Genomic DNA, 24,642 nt, shown 5'->3' on the forward strand with positions numbered 1-24,642 from the left:
TAGGAGGTGGATTCTGAATCAAATTTTTGATCACATCATCCTCATCTTGCAGTTTTCCCCCCATGGTGGTTTCTAATGTACAAAGTGGTGTGAAATAAACTTCATCCTCATCTTCCTCCTCCAACCAGAGAGGTATATCATGTTCTAGCAAGGGTTGGGCAAGAGGATATATGATTAATTGCTTGGACATCTGCCCGTTCTCCATAGTCATGTTCCTAGCTCGACAACTGATGTAGGCATCCGTAGTAGCCAACCAGGGTCTTCCCAGAATGAGAGGATACCCAGTGAGCTTTTCCTTTGGCTGGAGAACTAAGAAACCAGCATGGTACTCCCAAGAATCAATGGAGACCATCACATCTTCCACAATCCCCTCAGGGGTCACGATGGAGCGGTCTGCTAGCTGTAGCATGGTCGTGGTCTTCCTCAAGGAGCCTTGGAGGTTAAGTTTGAGCATTATGTCCTTTGTCATCACATTGATGGAAGCTCCCAGATCAATCAAGGTGTGTGGGATCATGGTTCAATTGATGTGGACATCAACTATTGGGCTTCCAAGGTCCAGATACTTTGGACAGATTACCTACCCTAACATTAGGTCGGACAGTTGTCCTATGACATTGATGGTTGGGGAATCTCTCTTGCGCCTTCCTGGATGCCTAAAGCACTTCTCTTTGATCAACCTATTGTAGATAGGTACATATTTTATGGCATGGAGAAGTGATATCTTTACACATAAATTCTTCAATTCTCCCAGGAGTTCAGTTTCTTCTAGGGTAGCTGGACTGTCGCGAATAGTCTCTCAAGAAAGGGTGGATTTGCTTTAGGTTCACTTTCCTCTTTATCTTCCTCAACCTCCTTGGTTGGAGGCTGGCTATCTAGGAGAAATTTCCCAGATCGAAAGTTAATTTCCCAAATCTCCACAGCATAAGTTGGGCATGATGGTTCCCCACTATACACTTGTTGAGCCTGTCTGTTGCTCGGGTTCGAATTTGGATGGGCAAGAATTTGGGGTTTCTTTGGTGGAGTAGGAGGTAATGGTTGTGGTTGGGCAGGTGGTGGAGGCAAAAGAGTGGGAAGAGAATTGTATTAGGGCCTCCACCCCTGATGAGATGCATTCCACTGAGGCTGTGGATGAGCATATGATTGAAATGAATGGGTGGTTCGTTGAGCATGATATTGAGATGCGAAGGACCAAGGAGGTGGTGTGGACTAGGAAGGATGAGAAGGGGGACCCCAAGAAGGTATGGAAGGCACTTGGTTGGGGTTGTAGTATGCCTGAGATGTCCCTTGCATCCCCTACTGGTATGGTTTAGGTCCAGGTGGCCTTCTTTGGTTTATGTAGTAGAGCTGTTCAGTGACTCCCTCAGCCCCTTGATATATAGCTTTAAGTCTGGGCAAGGAAGGGCACTTATCTGTAGAATGATTTTCTTCACAGACTGAACAAACCTCTATAGAGTTCAATGGGCATTCATTCCTAGGATGCATACTGATGCATCTAGGGCAAAAAATGGCCAAAGCCCTCTCTGCTTCCTCTTGTTTCCTTTTGATATGAAAGGTATCCATTTGCATGGCAAGAGTCTGCAACATCTCACTCTTGAAGTATTTCAACATGTTTCCAATTCCTCCTTTAATGGATGAGTTGGAGGAAGAGGTACTGGCTATGGGTTGACTCCCCCTACCTTTCTTTCTAACTGCTCTAGAATCGTTTCTAAAACCAGTCTTTATGTCCTCATAGGGTAGTTGGTAGATGTCTCCCCTAGCCAAAAGATGGAGGTTGTTTAAAAGATCTTCCTGAATTCCCCTGAGCAAGGCCAACTTCAAAGACTCAGGGTCAAGTGTACACCTAATCCTTTTGTAACTGAGCTGGAACCTCTCCTCATAGTCTTCCAAGGACTCATCACTTCCTATAGTCATTCGAAAAATTTCTTCTTTAGTATCTTTTGACCTACAATAGTCTCGATACTTTTTGTTAAAGGCTTGTTGCATCTGAGCCCAAGTTGTGATGCTATTGCCAGGTAATCTCATGAACCAGCGTAATGCTGCATCCTTGAGAGTAGAAGGGAACAATTTCAACTTTTTCTCATCTTCTGCATAGTCATAGGTTCGACAGATAACAACAAACTCAAAAAAAAAGATGTCAGGACCTTCTGTAGTTAGACCATGGAAATGAGGTAGGGCAGAAGGGCTTATATTCTTCATTTTGATGTCCGCATTGGTCTCCCAAATGGGAAAGGTACCCTCTATTCTCTCTCCATTCCCCCTAGCATTTCTGTTTTCAGCCATTGGCTCCAAAGGAATGTTTTCTTCTTCTTCTTCCCCTATAGGTTCTTCAAATATGTCTTGCTATTCACCTAAGCGTTTGTCTTGATTGCAGCCACCGAAGAAGAGAGAAGGCTAGCTGTGTGAAGTAGTGGGGGTGTTGGGCAAAACTTTTCTGGAGTTATCTCTATTCCTACGAGGCATGAAAGGAAATCTTTTTGGTTGGTTTTTGTTTCTTTTTCCCCACACTTATAGTACCTGCACAACTGAAATTGATTGAACAAAACAAATTGCAACTAGCTGAAATGAACTTGCTGAAATGAAATTTGCAAAATTGAAGAGGAAAGAAATGAAATTTAGAACTTGAAAGAAGAGAAATGACTAGTCTACTTTTGCTGAAATGAAATTTACAGAATTGAAGAGAAAGAAAGGAAATGCAGAACTTGAAAGAAGAGAAATGACTAGTCTACTTTTGTTGAAATAAACTATTAGCAGAATGTTGCAATAGAAAATAGAAGAAGTAAGTAATCACAGAATACTCTGACGCTTCCCCAGCAATGGCACCAAAAAGTGGTGAGCACCAGTATTGCAGCAATAATGTTGCAACTCCCGGGCTGGCTACTTTACTCTTATCAACTCGGTAGTTCATAACGAACTTGGAAGCGACGGTGTTGTATGCACAAGTACTACTTCTTACTGCAAGTTGTCACTTGGTCAGCCGGCGCAATATCACTAGGAGTTAGGGATCAACTTCTATGGATTCCAGAAGAAGCTCTATATGTGATGAAAGGAGAGAAATACTACTCTATAGATAGTATTCTAACTGCAGAAAGGAGAAAGTCTGAAATGTAAAGCAAAACTAGTAAATCCTAATTAACCGACTAATTCTAATTTTGCATAAAGCATTATGAAAACCATGAAAAGAATGCCATTACCTACTCAAGGAAGTGAAAAAAATATAACTAAGATATTTCTGGAGGTAAATGAGCAAAAACCATCTTTTTGGATTTTTATGTATTTTTATGTGAATTTGACATGCATGTAATTTATTGTTTGTGAAAGTGGCAACGAATAGGTGGAATTGGAGTGTGGTTTTGGGACTTGAGAGGATGTAGGATGGTGTGGATGGGTCCTAGGAGGTCTCAGGTTTCCTTTTGGAGGCTTTTCCCACACTCGGCCTTCAAAATAAAGCTTACAGGAAAATCTACAAGAGGACACAGGAAATCTACAGGAGGAAAAATAGCGTTCTACAAGAGGCCTATAGGAGGAGGACGAGAGCAATTTTCACTATTTTTAGGGTGTGAGAGTGGGTGGAAAAGGAAGATGAAGGTTGGAATGAGTTGTTAGGGCACCTAGGGTCTACCAAGAATCATCAAGAGAGAGAAAGATGATTGGATTTGTTCAAGGAGAGAGGAAGAAGTTCTATGGAAAATGTAGGAAAATAAGGCAGAATTAAGGGGAGAATTGGGAGACTTGTAGGGAATGAATCATATGGAGGATGGGATGGCTGATAGGCTGGCCTACTGCTAGAAGAGATCTGCTGCAAAACAAAACTGACAGTCAACCAAGGAAATCAAGCAAGAAATGAAATGAGTGCATCTAGGAAAACAGATTTTTGCATCGAAATAGTCTAAACAATGATCTATGGAAGGAAATTCTGATAACTACTGCAAGAAAGGAAAGCATGAAAGAATACTATTGTAAATAAATAATTGAGCATGATGAAGAATATCTGAAGAAGAACAGAACTAGACTATTAACCTACTAAAAAGCTGCAACACTAGAAGTCCTATTAATGAGGAAAATCTGTGGTTTTGGGGCAGCAAGAAGGTCTTTGCGTCAAATCATGGTCCCAAAGGGAGCAAGAGAAGCCAAGGAACTATTTATAGCCTTTTGAATATTTTCTTTATCACTGCTTAACCTACTACAGAAAGCACAAATGGAAGGAAACTACTGAATCATCAAAAGCAACCTATTCCTAACCATAAAAGAAATACATCTAACAACAACTAATCTACAAACTGAAATAAAACATACAAATACAAGTAAAGAGGAGCTTGGCTATTTGGATGGGGCCCTAACCCAAGAGCTTCAACCCTCTAACGTAACTCAGTGTTAGCTCAAAAAGGATTCCCTCTTTATTTTCAAAACAATAGCAAGATTACATGAAACTGTCACAAAAAATAAGCTCAAAGTTGAGCAGATTTTACATAAGCATAAATCCCACAAAAATATAACAAAAATCTTACCCTAGTAAGGCCCTAGGCCTCTCTACTTATATAAATGAAGCTACCAACAACTTCCTTAAAATCAGGGAGGCTTGGCTCCCAAAACTTGAGATAATCATCAGTCATCCTTCACTTGCTCAGCTACCTTCTAGTGCATGACTTGGCTACTTGTACTCCGGGCTGAATGAAGGGGAATTTGAAGTGAGGAGTAATAAATGAGGGGGATACCCTCCTATAAGTCCTCTCCTTTGTCCACTTCAAGTTATTGCTACCATTTTTCCATTGGATCCTTGACTTTGACCTCAAAATTCATCAATAATCTGCATTAAACACATGATAGACCACATGGCATCATAACTAACTCAACTCACTCCATAAGCATAAATGTAATCAGAAAATCATACAATAAGCTAAGAGAATGGTTGATTTGACTAGGATAGGAGGTAAAATGAGCCCCTATAATTACACATTTATGAGGCTCATCACTGAGGAAAAATTTTGGAGGGTGGTTATGGCCACTACAACACTTGGCGACACACTGGTAGAACTCCAACTCTCTGAATGGACTTTGTTCATAAAAAGCAAGTCTAACACCTCCAGAATTATTGTTCAGTTCTCAGTTCATCTTGGTTTCCACACTTGCTTGATTATAATATGTAGCATCTACCAAGATCTTGGTCGATTGGCACACATTCCAAGCCAATTAAACACAGTTGTTTCAATTGGGGTCGAGGCTTATATCTGTGCACAAGTAGTATAGTCATCAGAATCTTATTTTCATCTCTAGCATTGCCCCACTACCAGTAGGCCTGGACAGTACCTCGGTGGAGTCACGCAGGAACACCAGCATTGCTCCACTACTAGCAAGCCTGGTCAGTATGCTGGTGGAGTTACTTGCATCAGCTCTCTACGCAGGAAGCCTTTCTCTTCTTTTGCCTTATTCATTTTTCATTTTTGAAATTTTTCACTTTTAAATTTTTTTATTTTTCATAACTGTGTATATCACTTATTCATTTCAGACATGGAAGAGAGATCCTGACTTATTGAGAGCAGAAGAGGTTGTTACTTTAGAGAAGTAGTTTATTATATACCTTTGACGTGCCTCTTAAGGTTTTCCCCCTCACCTTAATCTACTTGAGTGAGCTGCCAAGGGTTAACCCAAAAAGAAAGAACTAGAGTAGGTGACACTAGTCAACGTGCCAGCGTTGTGTTTTCACCAAGGTTTACTTCGAACAATACGTATTTTCCATCGCGTATCATGGACCAAAAGTAACGAATTCTTCACACAGAGGCAAGATAATAGATAACCAAGTAGTAATAGCTGCACAAGGCCTCTTGTACTTTACCTAGCTTGTTTCAAGAGTCGCACACGGTTTTTGAAACTAGCCTATGAACAAAAACAAGCAAACAAAGAAAAAATCAAAGTAGAGGAAGAAGTAAATGCAAAAGAAAAGTGAGTAAGAAAACAATCCAGTCTATAACCAAACATGCAAAGAAAGAAAGAAAACAGGCATGCAAGCAAACAAATTGAAAGCGAACACTACCCCTACTCCTAAGCTAACGGTGCATGGACCTGATCAAGTGAACTAATATTTCTAATGCATCAACCGGCACATGGGTTGACCCATGTTAGTGAAGGCTTGGTCTACGAGCAACCCGGTTGTGTGAACCAGCAAACAAGAAATAACAATGAAGACAAACACATTTAATGTTTAAAAGTGACCACAGGACATAAGTGAGTGCAAGTACATGACATGTCCATGGAGTTGTCACGATGTTGTGCAAAATTGTGTGCATCTTTGAGGCATACTCATACTCTTGACTGTGACATGCAAGAAAACAAAAGAAACAAAGAAAACTTATGTCGTGCATGTGTGCTTGCAATGTAAGATTCCTCCAATGCATGAGCAATGGGATCGTGCATTTCGAGAGGAGGAAGCATGATCTATGTGTGAAATTGATCTTCAATGCATACAAATTAATGATGAGAAGCCTTAGGTGTTGGAACAATTTCCTGATCGGAAGCGAAACCAACCTCATGACAGCGAGGGCCTAACATAGCTATTAGCTCAGCTTGAAGTGCCTCAACAGTTTGGGGTGTTTCTACTTCATCGTCAGATATATCATCATAAAAAAGTGGCTTCGAAAATTCAACTATGATAGAATCATGATCATGATCGAATATGGGATTAAATAGATCACAACATCTACGATCAGAAAAATCAATGCTTTCATTGGCATCCTCATGATCTGATAAATCAAATAGAGGGGTAGATGAGAAGTGGAAAAATTCATCCTCTATGTTTCTGGAAAAGGGAGATGAAATGTCAAGTGGATTTTCAATGAATAATTTGTCCTCTCTATTGTTGGATGATGGATTGACATCTGGTGTGTCCTGCGAGTGATCAACAATGGGTGCATCCATAGATGAAGGTACACATGTAAAATCATGGATGGCAAGTTCACCAAAGATGTCAAGAAATAACGAAGGAGGCTTGGATAGAAGGGAGTCATCCTTCACCGAGTGTTGATTCTTAATCTACCAGTCATACTCTTCATGAATGACAATGCATGTTGCTTGTGAAACACCAACTTCGTCGATGGCTTGATCCTCATTCACAACAAGTGTAGAGTCCAGAATGGAAGAACACAAGATAGTATCATCCGGAGGATCATTCGAGTATGAAGATGAAGGTTGCGGTATAGAATGCATATGACAACTCGATGGAATAACAACCAAATTTGCGTGAAAATTAATTAAATTGATTTTGGGAGGATGTGATCACTAAACAAATGTGTGTACCTTTTTTCTCGCATCACACTCCAGTGGTGGAGCTGTTTGATGAGGAGACGGTGGACAGTCACTTGTGACAGTGACTGTGTCCATCTATGATTGCGTACCTCCATCACTGAAGTATGTTGAGTGAGGTTTGGGCTCATATTTCTTCTTGGGATGGACTGATTTGTTAAGACAATACTTGAATCTATCCCAAAGATAAGGGAATTTCATCTGGCTCTTCGGAGCTTGAAACTACAAATCACAGAAGCACTACCAAAAATCCATAGGCGATCCATGAAGAGCCTTCCATTGTTGTAACATTTTGTGATCAAGATGCTTTGGATCAAAATGATAGAAAGTATCTTCAATTAGATCACATTATTTCTCAAGTGAGTGCACATTGTCAGCCGGTAGGCTACACAACCACCAATGTGGGGATTCACAAAATGTGTATGCAAGCAGCAGACTAGCATGTTCATTAGAACATCCATATTCCTCGTCAAGAATGGCAAGGAATTCATGTAAGAACACAGGCCAGGCCACTTCACCTTCATCATCATACGTGTATGTAAATAAGAGATCAAAAAACTCCCTCGAGATGGTGATAGGTTCAACATGTGAAAAACATCGTGGAGGGCTGATAGTGCAAGACTCCATGATAGATATGCAAAGGTTCAAAATAGAATCAGAGGACACAACTTATCATGTGGCCCTCCTTCTAGTGCCAACAATGTTGACAGTGTTGGACCTGCCAACATGTCAGGGGATCTCCCCGGTAAGAAGTCCCAATTAGACCTCAAACTGTTTGGTGTAGGAGTCCCAGCAGTGGGTCGTACGGTAATTCCTTGGTTGTGGTTTCGCACAAAGGCAAGTAATATGTCCCTATTGGTAGCAAGGTTGTGACATATGCAGTAAGTCAATGAAGGTGTATGATCGGTTCTAACACATGGAGGGTGAGGTGAGTGTGCCCCTTGGAAACTTTTGATAGCACATAGTTAAGAAGGGAACACACGAGAAAAGATACATCACGACATGGAAGGAAAGTAAGCTAGAAATCAAAATTGATGGTTAAACGAACAATACATTTCAGAAAGATTCATACATACATATACATAAAATAGCTACACATGCATGTGTAAGCAAACATATACATATATCATTTAAAGTAAATAAGATAACTAAAATAAAATAAGACATATGCATGAAACGTGTTGGATTTGTTATATTAAGAAGTGTAAGTTCAAGTTGTACAATACATCCATGTCCAACCACTAGTTCTGATAGCAAAACGTTACACCCACAACCACCTACTCATCCAAAGAGATATACTAGCTCTGCGGAGTGGACAAGCCAAGGATCATTACAATACTATCCAAGCTCTCTCTAAGATAGTCCTATTAGAGGCTTGGCTGACCAAAAGCCTTTACAATGAGTTATGAGGGACTATTTATAGCAAAGGGTGGGGTGGCCCTTGACATTCCCCTTTGTGACATTTCATCTACCTTCATGACTCTTCATCTACTCTATGACTGTTACATCCAACTATCGACACTTGAACTTACACTTGACAGGACATTACATTAAAATGCACATGTCCCATGTGAGACAAAATGTCTTGAGCAAGCCATGCAATACATCAATATGACCCGGAGAACTGTTGGAATGCCAACTATTCAACATCTTCCTAGTGATCGACAATAGCGAACCGATGCCAAGCTCAATAGTCCGCGATGGCGTTCGTGTACTCTAAGGTGACATGTTTCTAGAAAATAACTCTTGCCTCCATAGCATCCGTGTACACTGCTTGGGCTCCCCTACCCAAATCATTTGATAGCATGCTCATCATTTTCTTGAGTGCACCTCAACCAGCAGCATACTTGTGCATGGTGTCTGCACTGATTGACGAGTCTGGGCCAGTGGCTATGCGCATCAACTCGTCAAAGTATGAGTCAAGCTCTAGTCAGACCTGTGCCTTTGTCTTAGCCTGGCTGAGCATCCCAATAGATGGGATCGCATGTGCATGCACAATAACATCCATACTCCTTGAAGCATGTAGACTAGTGATGAGCTACAGGAGATATTTGTAGTTCCGGATCTGAGTCTGGATGCATGCTTTCAGCTTGGCCGCTCCAGGCTTCATCATATTAGGCAAGTGAAGTGGGGCTCCCTTGTATTTCATTGTCCATGTTTGCATGTAATCAATAGAATCATGCACGTTCAACGGGATACGTGCTCTTTTAGAACATTGTTGCTGCCAACTGTTGAGATGGACGACTGCCTTATGCATAGTACCAAACTTGGAATACGATGCCTGAATGACTGTGTCAAGGGACAATAATTCATCCAGTATTGCCTTCTTCAATTCTACTCGGGCAGATACTATAACCAATTCTCCTCCCTGCTTGGCCATCTATAGCTCCTTAGCCATTTGCTCGTTCTCAATTATCAGGAAGCGAACACTCGAGCTAGTGGATTCGACATATGCTCTGGTAGCATTGGCCAATGCTATTGGATGTTTTCACATGTTAGACACGATCACTCATTCCTCAAACTATGCAAAGATGTATGATCATCCAGAGTTGAGACTCAGTGAGATTGCACAACTCTATGTTGAGACTCGTCGAATGAGATGTTGTGCATCTCCTCCTCAGGATTGTCTCCAAGGATTTTAGTGTGTCCTTGGTCGCTTGGGACTTGCTCCTCTTATGCACACAATGAATCTAGTGGGTCGAGCTCTTAGTGGTGAGGCATGAAGTCGATGTCTTGCTCTGACCCTTGTTGATCCATATCCATATCCATCTATTCAAGCACTTGCTCTATCTCTTGAGCGAAGTCCTACACCTGCGATGGTTCACCCTGTCTACTAGATGCCAGCTATTCTGATGAGTCTACTATATGTATGGGTGTAGGTTCATCTGTCTGCACAAGTTGCACCCCCTAGTATGCTTGTTCCCGCTACGCTTCCTTCTACTATCTGTGCAGCTCCTGTTCGTTCTGGAGTTGCTCCTTCAACTCATGCAACTGCTTCTCTGTTTCCTCCATTCTCCATTTCTCTCTACTTTTGCAAGTTTATGTTGTCATGTTGTTGCCTCTTTGCCTCTATTTCCAAAGCTACTTTTTGCACAAGTGGGTCTATTCGGAACTTGCAGCTTTGCTCTTCCTCCATGATGTCGACAATCTCCCTCTTTCCCTTGCTACGCACTAGTATGTTTATTTATGCTACTATTGCTTCTTATTCTCTCCGGGATGCTGCTTCACTACCCATTCCATAGTGAGGCTGACCAATTCATTGAGTCTGGAGGAATTGTAACAATATCTCCATGGGTCTTCCTCCACCCAATGACATGCCCCATGGATCCAGTTAAACTGTACTCTCGTGGAGTGGTCTTTCACAAGACAATGTCGATCATACAGATTCTAACTTCGGGTGTCGAATGGATATATATTCATCTGTTCTACTTTGACATCCACATGCTTGAAAGTTTGTATCTTGTAAAACCTGATCCGCAATGCAAGAGCAGGGCATGGTGCATTCTTCTTTCAGTGCAACCTACCTCATAACCATGCATAGATGTGATATGCTACTTCCTGCATGATGCATTTTTCTAAGGAAAACTTCAGTAGAACATGCGGGTGCTTCGGTGAGGCATACCAATAAGCTATGTTGATCGGTGCCTCCATTGCCTCCTTCGACATGAAGGGTGGATCCTGTTCCAATATCATCTTGTAAACCGAGGTGAAAAAATGATCAGACAATTGTGTGATAACTTCTCTAACACTGTATTCAGATAACATCTTACAATAAGTGTTCATAAAGGTCTCCACTAGTGTCCATGCCCACTTCAAGCCTAGGAACTCCTAATGGGAAAATATTGCATCCAAGACGTAGGCAAACATGCAAATTCCTGCTTGCATACCTTTGGGTGGTTTTCAAGCCCTTGTTACCTGTTCCTTCAGTTGGTGAGCCAACATGTCAGACAAGTTGCATGCTTTGCCTTCTCTAGCCAGTTGGTCTAGCACGATCACCCAACTCTGTGGGAAGTTTTCCGTGCTTTCTTGTCTATACAGATGACATGCGAAGATGAACAAGTATTGATATGCCTTTCGCGGTATCTTTGTCCTATAGACCTGGTTGGGTGTCATCCTGAATTTAGCCAGCTCCTTCACCCAATTCTTAAAGATATCTCTGGAATTGGAATTTCTACTAGGTATGCTAAAAGGTGTCTCCATGGTGATCACAGGATTCAACATCTGATACATCTCATCATAATCCTATGCCCTGAAGGTATCAATTTCCGTCCCGCTGATAATGCTCAATGTCATCGTCTCGGGATCAGTGTGTGAGATGATTCAATATATCATGACCACATATGGAAGCATAGGATACCTGCATGTAATCTGGTACAAGCCATACTTGTGGATGTTCACATGGACTTGGTGGTCTTTGAGGTCTTTCCCAAATGTACCTACAAATGCATCATTGAGCTCTTTCCATTTCAACTTGATGTCCTTGTCTGAAATTAGATTGGTGTCTTCATAGATCAACAAACCTATAGATACTTGCTCAACTTCTACTCTAGTTGCACTTCTGTTAGTGTCCTTTGATCCTGCTCTCTTGAAGGCCATTGATCCTAAATTGCTAAGAGGAGGATGAAAACCTACTATATTTGGAGACAAAGTGACATGCATGGCAAGAAATCTCTCATATAAAACCAAAGAAAACTTAGGAACGACATGCAACATACCTGGGGATTGACTGGCAAGGATTCTGCAATTTTTCCTGGGAGGCTAGGAGACTAGCTGCCAGAACTGCACAAAAGGCAATCTGGGATGTCTGGGGAGGCTAGCTAGCTACTGGAGTTGTGCAATAGACAATCCAGGTTGGCCTGCTGGCTATTGGAATTGCACAATGCATAATTTCAGCTAGCAATGGTTGCAAGCCCAGTCACTACATTGAACAAGTTTTGGGGCCAGCAGTCACTATCCCTCAGAGTTACGCAATGCAAGGTTGGAGGATAGTCAGTGGGTAAAAATGCACATTTCCTAAGAGGAAGGCAGAGCCTTCCTTCTCAAGATTGTGCAATGCTATCTTAGTGAGGTAGAGTCCAAGCCAAGGCTACCCAAACCCACTGATGGGCAACTAAAAGAAAATGTGAATATCAATGCATGGTGATACTAAGTGTAAGCAGGAGTGAATGATTGTGCATGCAAACAGTGAATGAGAGATTTAGAACATGGAACAACATGCATGTGGGTGAAGCGAGTCGCTGAATTGGTGACATTCATGCAAAACAGTTTCATGCATGTGACAATAGTGAGATGCCAATGAAAATTGAAATGGTGCTAATACAAGCTAGTATGCATTTAAACGATAGCAAGCATTCACAGAAATCAGGAAAACAACACTCACACAAGCGAAAACACAGAAATGATGCAAAAGACAAGTTAAGAGGACTTACTCGTGAATAGTTGAGATGGATGTGTCGAATAATCCTGGCCGTGTTGTGGGATGTTAGAGCTCCAAGATTGATGTGAATAAGTGAGCTCTGAAGCGTAGAATAAATAAGTTTGAGGCTCATGACGCGCATGCCACAAATCTAGGAAAAAGTGACACTTGGAGGAAAGATTCTAAAATGATCTTTGCATGTAACCTCTAGCTGCTAAAAATATCTCCCTAAAATCTAGGGATGCTTTTTTGCATGTTGCTTTTGCTATTCCGGGAAAAATAAGCCCATGCATGCAAGTCAAGATTTCCTGGTCTCAAGTGGAACTGATCAACTCAATGGCACATGGAACAACCTACTCAACTGAGGGGAAAATTTGTGCATTTCTAGGAGAGAGTTGGGCTGACTTCCTAGAAGGATTGCACAATTTTTGGGCTGAGCAGTTGACTTCTACCCAGAATTGCAAAATTCTTGGGCTGAGCAGTCCTGTTGGGAGGAATTGCGCAACTTTCTTAGTGAAGCTTGACAAGAAGATTTGTGCAATTCTGGAGCCCAATAGGCTGCCAGATAGAATTACACAATTTCTTGAGGGAAGGTTGGTTCCCCTCTAGAATTACGCAATTTCTTGAGGGATTTGTTCAACCTGCAGCTAGACCAAGTCTGGAGAAACAACCTGTGAGGGGGATGCAACTAGATCTGATGCACAGGCTGGAAATTTTCTAGAAAATCACTTAATCATTCGTACTTGACAAGGCAAGACATGGTGCTAAGGAAGGTTGGTAGGGAGGCTCCCAAACAAAGCTAAGGCAAAATTTTGGAGGGTGGTTTTAGCCTCTACAATAGATTCTAAGGTGTTTGAGACTCCCAAAGACCTCCCACATATTTGTGAACATGATCATGTTATTCACTTGATTCCAAGAATTTTTCCTCCAATCATGAGGCCTTATAGATATCCTTCTGCCCCAAAGAGTGAAATTGAATGTATGGTTGGAGAAATGATAGAGGTTGGTATAATTCAACCTAGTCAAAGTTCTTTCTATTCTCTATTAATATTGGTGCACAAGAAGGATGGATCATGGCATATGTGTCTTCATTATAGGGAGCTCAAAAATATCACTATTAAAGATAAATTTCCCATTCCTGTTGTTAGCACTTCGTAAATCCCTTACGATTGAGGAAAGGGATCCTAGAGGTAACCAAAAACCACTTGAATGTTAAGGTCTAGTCCCCCTAACCTTGGAGAGGGCTCTCTTGCTAGATCAACTATCAATATAAGAAGACTGATAGGATACTGATTTTAGACAGGTTACTAAGCTTATGCATAGATGATATAAAGGTGAATGAAAATTGTTGAGAGAGAGGGCAACTGAGGTATATCATAAATCACATCAGGGCAATGCATGAGCCATCATGAAAACATAGGAAAGGTAGGCATATATCTCAATTCTATTGTCAATTGTAGTATAGTGAAGGATGGGGGAACACATAAATATTTAGCTAAATGTAATAGAGCATAAGGTTATGAATTATGCTATGCAACTTCTAACCAAATATTTGGAAGAAATGTGATAGAGATATAAATAATTCTAACATGTATTATGTTGACAATTGTCCTTAGCATACAAACATGAATTCAAGACAATAGTTTGAGAAATGGATATTAATTACAGAAAAGGAAACCACATACTTAAGACCACACACAACAAAATCCTCTGAAAGTAATAGAAAATTCTTCTATGAGCTTGTTGATAGTGTTGGACCTGCCAACATTTCAAGGGATCTCCTCGGTAAAGTCCCAACTACACCTCATACCTTTTGGAGTAGGAGTCCCAACAGTGGGTAGTAAAGCAATGCCTTGACTATGATAGCATGTAGAGGTAATTGTGATATCTTTGTCAGAAGAAAGTGTGTGACCTTGTAGTGAGTCTAGTAAGATGCATGGGGGTTCTGTCACAGGGAGGGGAAAAGGAAGTGTGTCCCTTAGAAGCATGTAATAGTATGCATCCTAAAAGGAACACATGAGATGCATGACATCACATCTGCAACAAGATTCATACAACATAGTTCATACACAAATGGCTAAGTTAGAAAACATACATTGCTAAAGTAACCAGAATAGTTGAACTACAATAAGAACATATGCACGAAAATGTGTTGGATTTGTTATATTTATTATGTGAAATTTCCATCGATACATACACCTTTGATAGCCACTAGCCCCAATAGTGGAATATTACAATCAACATCGCTTGCTCCTCCAAAGAGATGTACTCACTCTGCACTATGGAGAGGACAAGGCTCGTCACAATAATATCCAATCCTTCTCTAAGCAATTCCTAGCCAAACGTTTGGCTCCCAAAAGCCTATACTATGAGTTATGAGGTTCTATATATAACAAAAGGTGGGGTGAGCCTTGACATTCCACTTTGACTCTTGGACTATCCTCATGACTCTTCACATTACATAGTGACTGTTCACATTCCACTAATGACACTTGGAATTTCACTTACAATATATTTATAGTAATACAATTTCCACATATACCCATGTGGGAAAAAAATAGGCTTGAGTCAGCCTAATAAGAAAAACAACATCACTCGGGGTCTTGGGGAAGGACTAACTTGGAAACCTCCTCGTGATGGTCTTCAATGGTGAATTGATACCAAGCTTGGTACTATGCTATTGTGTCCCCGTACTAGTTGGTGACGTCTTTCTCGAAGCAGACTCTTGCCTCCATGGCTTCTAGGTATATGGTTCTAAAGCCTCTATCTAGCTATCCTCAAGCATGTGAAGCACTATCCTATGTGTGACTAGACCACTGATGTACTTTTGCATGTTCTCTACATTGAGTTGTACGTCATCGCTGGTGGCTTTGCACATCAACTGCTCTATGTACTTGTCAACATCTAGCATGACTTGGTTCTTCCTCATAGCTTGCGTGAGGGTTCCAATGGAAGGGATCTTGTGCATTCGCACTATGACATCTAGACTCATGAACAATCATGCATAGGAAGCCTCAATGCTAGTGATGAGTGGAGGGAGCTGCTCATAGTTCTAGATCAACATCCGAATTCGTGCTTTTCCTAGCTCTGCCTATGACTCCATCATCTTGTTCAAGTAAAGTGGGACCCCGTTTACCTCATTGTCCCTTCGTGCATGTGCACAATAACAACGTGAATTTATTTGAAATTTTGTGTTGTCTGTGTGCACTACTGTTATTTCCATATACATAGACAAGCATTTTATGCACGATGACAAATCTGTTATACTTTGTCTCCGTGTTGGTCTCCAAAGTTGATATCTCCTCTAGTATTTCTTTCTTCATTTCTACCATAGTAGATCTATGGCTAACTACTCTATTCTCTACCTAGCCTCTTGCAAGCCCTTTTCCATATGATCATTCTCCACTATTAAGTACTTAACTGTCGATCACATGGATTTTGCATAAGCCTTAGAAGAGTCGGCCATAGAAACTAGATGTCTTCTTACATTTGGTACAATCACCCTTTCTTCTGTGTGCGCAGGTTATGTATGATCATCCGAGAGCTTCTTTCTTCATGCCTATACAATCCTCTGATGTGACTCATCAAATGCTAGACTGCACACATCTATCTCTAGATCATCATCACAAATAAAAACTTATCATTTCTCGCTCAGGACTAGTTGTGATTCTGGAGGTGGCAGAGGCTATGGTGCGACCTTGAATTCCCTTAGCATGAGATCGATGTCTTGTTCCTGTAGATCCTATTCCGTCTACATGTTTGTTGCCTCAACCAACTGCTCAACATGTTGAGCAAGTTCCCGAATGTACACCTGCTCACCCTCTTATTCATTTGTTGGTTCCTCTACTTGTTCAATCTATATCTGCACAATTTTCTCTCTCAGTGCGCCTTGTCCTTCTTCCTATTCCTGTTTCTTCCTTTCTTCCCTTTCTCTCCTCCTAAGCTCTTGTTCTAATTTTAGCTTATTCTTCGTCTCCTGCAATCTCCTCTCTGCATCTTCCAACCTTTTCTTCTCTCTCTTCTTTCGCTCTACTTTCCTTTCATGTTGTCGCCTCTTCGCCTCTATCTCCAAAGCTACTTTCTCAATAAGTGGATCTTCTTTGAACTTGTAGCTTTGCTCAGCCTTTGTGCTCTCAGCAATCTTCCTCTTGCCTTTGTCTTGGTGGGTTTGCTACTCAGTGCTACTGTTTCTATTATTGTTTCTTCCTGTGATGGTGTTTCCTGCAATATTGCTTTCCGTTCTACCACTATGCTGACCAGTTCATTGAGCCTAGAGGAGTTGTAACAATATCTCCAATGATATTCCTCTAGCTAACGACATGCCCTGTGGATCCATGGGTAATACACCTTTGCAGAGTGGTTCTTGAATATGTAGTGGGGGTCATACAGATTTAAACTCTTGGTGCCAAACCCAAAGTTCTACAATTTTTCAGCCTCAGCATCTGCATTCTTCAAGGTACGAATCTCGTACAACCCAATCTGCAAAGGATTAGTGGGCCATGATGCCTTATTCCTCTTATGAAGCCCTACTAATAACCCTATTGAGATGTGGTATGTAACCTCTTGCATGACCATCTTATCCGTGGCAAACCTTGGTAGCTCATGCGGAGGCTTCTCTGTGCTAAACATCCTGATGAAGGTGCCACTAGGTGAGGCATACCAATTTGCAATGTTAAGAAATTCCTGCATCACTTCTTGGTACATGTAAGGTGGATCTTGTTCAAATATCATCTTGTACATTAGGGTGATGAAATGGTTAGATAGCCTCGCCATGAATCCTTGATAGCTTCACTCAGAGAGAAACTTGCAATAGACATTCACAACATCCTCTGATGGTGTCCATGTCCAACCCATCCCAGGGAACTTCTATTAGGAACATATTGCATCTTTCTTTCTCATACTTAAGAAAACTCCAAGCATTAGACACATTCACTTTCAACTGAAGAGCCAACATGTGGGAAAATTTGAATGTCCTTCCTTCATTTTCCAACTACTCCAACATAACCATCCAACTCTGCGAGAAGGTCCCCATGCTCTTTTGGCCATACATGCGGAATGTAAATATGACAAAGAATTGGTAATCCTTCCTAAGTGACTTCATCTTGTAGACCTAGTTTGGTGTCTCTTTGAACTTCGATGGCTCTTTTACCCAATGCTTCATGATGTCTCTAGTGTTCACGTTGCTATTGCAAGTGTAGAATAGTGCATCCATGTAGTTCACTGGATGTGGTAAGTGATACTTATGATAGTAGTTTTCCATCCTGAAGGTGGCAAGCTATGTTCCATTGGTACTTCTTAGTGTCATTGTCTCAGGATCAGTATGTGATATAGTTCAATGAATGATATCCACGCACGGGAAGGTGGGGTACCTACATGCAACCATGTACAAGCCTGACTTGTGAATGTTGACATAGACTTGTCGATCTTCCAAATTTTACTTGAAACTACCTACAAATCTATCCTTTATTTATTGCCATGTGATCTTCATGTCGTTCTCTATGAACAACTATGTGTCTCCATAGATGAGTAAGTTCATTAGCACCTATTCAACCACGTCTCTAGTGCTACTCTCTACAGTGTCCTTTGATCTAACTCTCTTGGAAACCATGATGCCTGTACTGCTAAGAGACTGCTTAACAACTGATGTACTTGGAGACAGAGCAGACACTCACGGCAAGAAAATGTCAGCTTAAAGATACAAAGCACTTCAAGGATAGATCATGCAACAAGTTGGGTGAATAATAGGCTAGATTGTGTAGTTGTGACTCTTAGAGATGAGGGACTATCATTTGGAACTGTACATTGCGTAGTATTAGATGCCAGTGAGAGTGATACTAATTGGAATTTCACAGAGAACAGTTCAGTTGGGCTTATTGTGGACTAGAACTCCGCAATGTGTAATTCAGTCCAACTTTATTGTTTGTTGGCACTACGCAATAGGAAAGAATGGGCATTGTCTCCCAGAACTGTGTAGAGCACAACTTGAGGCTAGTGTTAGACATCTTATGTTCAATTCTTGGAGCCAAGGTAGAGTCTTGATTTCTAGAAATATGCAGCGCATGCCAGGAGAAGAAAGATTTGAGCTAAGGTAACCCAGATATGCTCAAGGGTGAATTGAAAATGTGTAGATATGAATGCATGAGTGAAGTCTAGTGTAGATAGGAGTGGATGATCATGCATGCAATCAAAACCAATGTAGGAATCATTCAAATAGACAAACAACAAAGTTGGTGGGGAGAGTTGCCGCAACAATGACCATTAGTGAGAAAATAGTATTATGCATGCGACGCTCAAGAAAGACAATGCAAAACTTGAAACAACACTTCTACAAGTTAAAAAAAACTAAAACGATAGTCGTAGTTCAATAAAACATGCAAAACAATGCTCACACAAGCGAAGGAAACAAAAGAGAAAGAAAAAGCAGCAAAAGAGTTGAAAAGCAAAACTTACCTGGAAAAGTTGTGTCGACTGTGCTAAAGGTTCCTAGATGCCTCGGGAATGCCAAAGCTCCAAGATCGAATGTGCAGAATGATCTATGGGCATCCATTAAATAAATTTGGTAAATTTAGGGTTTATGATGCGCATGCCAAAAATATAGGAAAAAGCGACAAGTGGTGAGAAGTTTCTAACATTGACTTGAGTGTAACTCCCAGTGCTAAAAATAGATCCGCATTTTTTAGGGATGTTTTTTTCTTTTTTTCTTTTTTTCTCTTTTGGGAAAGGTTGTCATGCATGCAAGGATAAATTGCACAGTTCTTGGGAGAACTGGGAAAATTATAGGCATATTCATCACACAACGACTGAGGGAATGCTTTTGTGCATTTCTTGGGATGAGTGGCTCTGCCTACCTCTCATGCTCTGCACATTTCCCAGATGAAGATAAGTTTCTAGCTGGGTCTGTGCAGTTTTGGAGCCTAAGCTCACTGCTGGGATGTTCTACGCAATTTTCGATAGAAAGGCTGACTATCGGGCTTCTCTATGCAATTCCTTAGAGCTAGCCAGGCTGCGCTCTAGGACTGCGTAGTTTTCCAAGATGGCACAAGAACCTGTTGGGATGGTATCCCCTGGGTTAGTTTGGGGTTAGTTAACCCAAAGTTTGTATACAGTTTTGTAAAAGATGTAAACTCTATGCAATATATGGAAGCAGAGTGCATAGATGAATAAGAGTCAAAGGGGCTTAGCCCCTTCTTTTAAGTAAAGTTTTGAGTCGGTTTTGAGATTCACCCATGGTGCGCGGACCATGGAGTTGTATGGAAAAGTCTATAAATAGTTGAGTCTTAGCAAGTCTAAGGGCAAGTTTTTGATAGAGAATTGGGTTCATTGAAGAGTTATGGGCAGGAGCTAAGGAAATAAGGCTTTGCTTCCTGCGCTTAGGTAGAGAAGGGAAGGTTTTGTAGCTGAGTGCGCAAAGGCCTTAGTAGATTCTGCAGTTGAGTGTGTGGACCCCTAAAACTGTGTGCGCAGGGTAGTTTGAGTCTGTAATTAGTGAATTGAAGATTAATAAAGACATTTTTCTGAAGAATTACTGAGTATTTATGTTTGTATCTATTTATGTTATATTCTACCGATGAATGACATGTTTTACGAAATAATGATTGAATGCTACGTGAATTTATTGAATCTTTCTTAATAATTATGAAATGAATTCTTAGCCACTTCCACAAAGTTTTAGATGATTTATCTTATGTTTTCTGATGAATAAAGTAGATATACATGAACTCCAACCTAGGGTTATTTTTTGAGGTGCGTAAGTAGGTAAATCAACTATTAAAGGACCGCAAGGATTGATCGTAGACCTTCGCAAAGGTTTGAAGGCCACTTTAACTGAGTTGTAGACGTGCCCTAGAAGTGTATTGATGTGCGTGAGGGAGATCCAAGGTAGTGGAAGACGTCACACTAGTCTCTGGATGTAGAAACTTGGTTCTTGCATCCACACATATTGCTTCGGGTGAGACTACAACCTACGCTAAGTGAGTTTTTGCCGAAAGGGCCAGTAGTGTAGGTTTTTTTTTGTTTGCATATCTAACTCTGAACCTAGGTCAAGGCCCCCCTAAGCTAACAAATGGTTCCATTGCTAGGACTAGGATCTTCTTAAAAGAGATGTGTGATGTCACATCCTTGGAACCTGGCCAAGAAAGAAATTAAAAAGTGCTTGGATTAGAAGATTAACGAGTTCGTAGCACAAGAAAATTGCAATCTGCGCCTGTCAAAGGAAGATTGGTTGAATAGATATTTTTATATAGAAATACATGAAATATTCTTCTGCACCTTCCCAATTGAACTGTATGAGTGGTTAGCTAAATTGATAGAGTGTCAAAGAGGGTAGAAGCTCGATAGTCCCACAGTGTGGACTCTAGAATTAGTGTGACAACTAGAAGCCTTTGAAAACAATATTGTGTAGGCTGTCTATCATTGGCTCGATCAAATTATGGGAGGATTTGTTACAAAATTTGCAATTGATACCTCAGTTAGCTATATCGAAGTGGAGCGAAGATTCTTCAAAGGACTGCGAGGTAAGTATTTAAGATCCTTGAATACCTGGATTAAAATATTATTATGTGAAAAACTAGTGATGCCATTACCTTGATGTTTGGAGCTATGCAAAGTGGAAGATTCCTTAGAAATCGTGCAGGATTAGGACCAGAGTATAGCCCATTGGTTGGACCTCCCTCAAGCGACGACGAAGGGGCGGTGCAGATTACACTATGAAGTGATGTTCAGCTAATAACTTAGAGTATTCCAAGGACAAATCATCCATCCACTCCACCTCTACCTCCGTCTCCACCACATACACCTTCACCCACACCTCCACCTCCACTACCACCATTCAACATGGAAAAGGTAATTAAGATGTCGATCTTCAAGGGCATAGGAAGTGAAGATCCAGAGTAGTTCTAGTTTATTGTGAACGATGTGTGGACAGTGTAGAAAATCACCAATGATATGAATAACGCTCAGGTGGTTACCACCTTGCCGGATTGCATGCTAACCTGGTACATTAAGTACTCTACTGAAAATCCTCATGTATCGCTAGCAAAAACTCAGACAACTTTGAACGAAGAGTTTAGTAAGCCCAGATCTGAGTCATAATCGGTGATTGGATTTAAATAGATCGTGATGAAGGTTGAGGGGATGCCTTGGGGCTTTGATCACAAGTTGAAGTGCCAGATTAGATAGGATAACATAAAAATCTTAGATAGACAGCATCGCGACTAGTTTATAGCGTCACTTTTGCACCATTTGAGAATTGGTCTATCACAATAGAAGATAGATACATACACATAAGCCTTGGAGATTGCGATGAGGTTGCAAGCATCACCTATTCAAGACATGAACCTAGGGGTGCAACAGATCCACTCACAATCAGCAAGCCTACACCTAGAATTACAGAGTTTGAAGAAAGACAAGGAGACTAAACCCGACATGTGCATTGAAGTTTGGTTTTTGAAGTGAAAGGGCCACGGGCATGATAAGGATAATTATCCTGTGTTCGCGAATTATATTACAGGCGGTGTGGGGGAAATTCCCCTAAAGCTATAAGCCCCAGCAGGGCCAAGCACAAGGACCACTCTATCATGTGCCATTTGTCAAGTTACTAGGCAACATGCGACAGATAACTACCACTTGCTTCAAAAGTTTGTTCAAACACCTCAACAGTTGTTCTGTAATTTCTACAAATCTATTGGCCACGATGAGCACCAGTTTCGAAGCTATGAGTTGATGATGGAAAGAACCCCTACTTACTGTATGAAATAAGAGACTCGTCCTCCAGATCAAGGCACCGAAGGAGCACGCAGAGGTTTTCCGAGCTGAGGATGGGGCCGAGGGGGAGGACCTGGTAGAGGTTGCACTCAAATTATCTGCTACAACTGTGGATAGCCAGGGCACTTTGCGCAATATTTCCAAAATCCTACACACCCATCATGTTAATATTACAGACAACTCAACCATACCATAGAATAATTCCCGGTGTTAATAGCTAAGATGCAAGAGAAGAAAACGAAACCTCAGCGTCCTATGCAGAATTTACAAATGATGAGGACTGAGCCTCGTGAGGAAGATCAAAGCGTTAATATTGTGTTGAGAAGTGGAATGATGACTGGCACTGATAAAGGTAAACAACCTGAAGAAGATGGTTGGGTTCACAAATCTCCAGAGAAAGAAGTCAGCTTTGATATGAATCGCGCTAAGGAAATTTTTATGGAATCCAAGAATAGCTTCAATGAGGCCTCCACCTCAGGAAACCATGACAAGATGCAAGAAATTAGTGTTCTAGTAGAGGTTGATCCTTCTATACTCACTATGATTTTGGAGAACCACATGAAGCTACTACATGATAGAAAGGCTATGGAAGGATTGCAGGAATTAATAAATAAATGCACCGGTAAAGAAAAGGCCCCTGATGAACACTGCATGATCGGAAAGATTGGTAAGAATAAGGCACGAACAGGGCAAGAGATGTAGCTAACAATGGAGATATGTGATTATGAAATGGACCAGCTCATCTTGGATTTGGGGTCCGATGCAAATTTTCTACCGAAACAAACATGGGAAAGGATGGGGAGACCTGCACTGCAGTGGTCTCCGATTCAACTCAAGATGGAGAATTAGTAGCAAATCATCCCCATGGGATAGTTATAAGGAGTAACAGTTGATATTGAAGGTCCGAGTGTTATAGAAGACTTTGAAGTTATAGAAATTATCAATGAATGTAATCCTTACCCTGTGCTCCTGGGAATTGACTTGGCTATTGATATGATTTGGGTCATTAATTTGAAGAAAAGGACAATGTCATTTGAAAGAAAATCTCTTCAAGTTATAGTGCCACTGGATCTTGCCGAAGGAGCACGCTATACTGAACCAGTTCATGATTATGAAGAAAGTGACAATGAGCTAGATCAAATCTACAAGATAACAATGCAATATCAGGACTTTATCAATCCAATGACAAATGGGTGGATTGCATGGGACCGGGAGAGTTGTTGCACCTCTGCTTCAAATGAGGAATTATAGCATTGGTAGAACCTCTTACATGAAGTTTCTACATTGTGATGCAATATGATGACAAAGTCGTTGTGCTGTGTTTTGTTGGAGGTAAGAAAGTTACCTTATTATGATGGTTTAACTAATGTAGATCTATTTTTAGATTACTTTGAGTGGGAAGTCCCTAAGGACCACCGCTTTCAATCATTGGAGTTGGCGCTACGTGCTATGCCTACACAATGGTGGGGTACGCATAAGGATAGTTTTGCTAGATGGCGAGATTATAGAAGAATGATGAAGCTATAGTTTGGGTGTGCTAATACCAGAATGACTAAGAAGTATAATGGAAAGGATGAGCCACGTGATCACCTAGAAAAATGGACTAAGGCATGGGGGACAGAACTGCAGCCAAAATGGGTACACCTATTTTGTCATACCTTGGATAAAATCCCCATGAACTGGTATCTTGAAACGGAGCTCCACCATGGCACTACAGAATGGGATGTGTTGAAGGATGGTTTCTTATTGACTTTCAGCTTTGAAGATAGATTCACAAGCATCGATGAAGTGCTGGAACAAATTAAGGCAGTTATCTGCAGAATGCCAAAGGAACCTATGGAATGGACCCAACCAGATTGGAGCACCCAACTACGCCACGCATTGGAATGCTTTAATGTGACTACTGAAGAGGAGGAAGAAGACCCGAGGAATATAAATATTCTAGAGATAGAAGGGCATCACAAAGTCGAAGGCCCACAAATGGAGAACCCATACACCTTCACACCTTTGAAAACAAAGCAAGTAAACATTAGCACTGAAGAATAACTGAAGTTCACGAAGATTAGAGATTATTGGGACAATGATACAATACGTAAAGTTGTTAAGCTACTTCGTGAATGTCAGGATCTCTTCCTCACTAAGTTTTCGGACTTAAAGGGCATAATCGATGA

The sequence above is a fragment of the Pinus tabuliformis genome, chromosome 3_2 (genome assembly GCF_031772625.1).
Source record: "Pinus tabuliformis cultivar Carrire ecotype Pingquan chromosome 3_2, CPIR1, whole genome shotgun sequence".
In the NCBI taxonomy this organism is placed as follows: Eukaryota; Viridiplantae; Streptophyta; class Pinopsida; order Pinales; family Pinaceae; genus Pinus; species Pinus tabuliformis.